Source organism: Zingiber officinale, chromosome 8A, assembly GCF_018446385.1.
Source record: "Zingiber officinale cultivar Zhangliang chromosome 8A, Zo_v1.1, whole genome shotgun sequence".
Classification (NCBI taxonomy): domain Eukaryota; kingdom Viridiplantae; phylum Streptophyta; class Magnoliopsida; order Zingiberales; family Zingiberaceae; genus Zingiber; species Zingiber officinale.
The window spans coordinates 103,985,419-103,988,005 of NC_056000.1; positions in this window are offsets into that span (position 1 = coordinate 103,985,419).

Below are 2,587 nucleotides of genomic sequence, written 5' to 3' on the forward strand. Positions count from 1 at the left end.
CAAACAACACAAAGACACAAGTCGATTTTACTTCGTTCGGAGCCTAAGGCGACTCCTACTCGAAGGCCCGCGATCCTAGATCGCTTCCGGTGGGCAGCAACTATAAGCTCGTAAAAACTATTACAAACTAATTACAATTCAAAGCAGTAAAAAGATTATACCGACAACAAGAGACTAAATCTGAAGCTCCGGGTTGTCGGGGTGTCGTTACAGCACTTCGGGATCGTCTCGTAGGCAGCTTGTAGCAGACAGTTCACTTGGAAGACGAATCTCCAAGCTGCTGGTCGAGATGTCCTTTTATTGGGCGTTCAAGGCGCCTCCAGTGCCAGTCAAGGTGCCTTGAACCCCAAAACTTATCCCTGTTCCTGCGCTGTGATAACCTCCGCTGACTGTTGCTTATCCCAACCTGAAGGCGCCTTCATCAAGCTCCAAGGCGCCTTCAATGGTCCAAGGCGCCTTCAATCCCTATGAAGGCGCCTCCAGCTCCACTTCGCAGGCAGCTTCAGGTTTTGCACCCGAGGCGCCTCGGACACTGTTCATCCGAGTTCTTCTTTGTGTTTTTGGTACCTGCAAGTATGTTAATCCAAAAATACCTGCAACACAAAGTTAACACAAAATAATAGTATGAATATGAAATTATGACAGTCTCCGGACTGTCCGGGTCTGACTTCGGATTTCCGACCGGAAACCCTAGGTCGACCCGACGCCTACTGTTCCCTCTACGGGGAACGCGTCCTCACCTACTCCACTCAGGAGATTTACCTGCTGCCAGTGCGATCCTCCAGATCGACTGGACTTTTGCTCAGCACTCGACGCTTCCGGACTTTCTGCTGGACATCCGCTTCCCGGCTAGTCCAGTCTTTCACCTGGTTCGCGACACCAGGACTTTCCACCTAGGGTTACCACCCCCTAGGACTTTTGCCTGAAGCCATCGACCTGCCAAGACTTTCCGCATAGGGTTACCACCCCCTATGACCTATGGTTACCACCCCCTAGGGTTTTTCCCTTTGCCTAACCGCAGCTAGGACTTTTCTCCACCTAGGGTTACCACCCCCTAGGACCTAGGGTTACCACCCCCTAGGGTTTTTCACCCGCCTAACCGCAGTTAGGACTTTTCTCCACCTAGGGTTACCACCCCCTAGGGTTTTTCACCTGCCTAACCGCAGTTAGGACTTTTCCTGAAATACTCATTCAACATGTTAGTTCACAACACACCTTAACTTTGAATCCTTTGCCATTATCAAAACTCAGGTTCGATCGTTAGATGCTTCCCGCACCAACATAATTAAGATATTGCTAGTCAATTTCAAAAGATAATAGACATCACAAAGGATTTTATGGCCACCATTCTTTGTTTTAAGAAGAATTGTACTCTTGTCCCAGGGGTAATAGTGCAATAGCAGGATGCCTTCTTCAGTTTCTCATTTATCTAAGGATTGAGTCTCAACTTCGGCGAATTAATAGATGAATTTCTTTTAATTGGTGGTCGACCTAAGAACACTAGGTTGATGGGTCACCCGCTGTGAGCACTTCCCAATTTACCATGGTAGTTGTTACGTCATCGTAAGTGCACTGTTATGTCATGAGTAATACAAAAGATTATCGATCCCGCAAGGACTGTTGATTAATCACTAGTCAACTTTATACGACAAATTATCTAGACAATCTAAGATGGTTCACAAATGCTAGAGAGAATGAAAAGAGAAATGAGAGAGAGAAAAGAGTGTAAGTGAATGAAGGGGAATAGATACTAGGATTTGAGTTTTGTTGCGATGCTAGTTAATGTCCCTATGCATTATTCATTTACCTAACTCTATGCTTACACTCATGTAGGAGTTCTGACTAAAGTCCTGTACAATCTCGCGAAGATTACACAGAAGAGTTTACCCAAGTTCTACCGCAATTAAGTAGAAGAGGTAATTTAGGAAGTCCGATTATAGGGAGCGTCCTTCTGTCACAAGGGTGCACGGTCCACATTCCTAGATTACACAGATCACTTCCTAATGGTAGATTAATACAATTAAGTAGAAAAGGTAATTTAGGAAGTCTGATTATAGGGAACATCCTTCTCACACAAGAGCCCACGGTCCACGTTCCTAGATTACACACAAGTCACTTCCTAACATTAATTTGGGAGAACCCCTTTAAACTCTAATTAGTTTTCCTAGTAGAGAGTCAATCCCCGTTTCAAGGAATCGTCGTAGAAAGTAAGGGATACCTTCTATCACAAGGTCCCATGATCTTACATTCCATGGCTCTCTCTCTACATGATGATCTAACCCTACATCTATATAGATTTACCTCACACACATTTCGTCAAATGTATACAAGGCACAACACACATAGATAATGATATAAACACTTCATTGTATAGGAAAATATCCAAATACATAGTTCATACATTCACAATCACATCACAGCTACTTCCTACATCCTAGATCTAGAGATCTACTCCATAGCAAAGGAAATACAACCAAAGACGAAGAAAGAAGTAAACTACAACCCAATACAAAGAAGTAGAGAGAGGAGAGTGCTTATCCATGAAGCGTGGCATCCTTAGAGGTGTTCCCTTTCTCCGGAGGTGGAC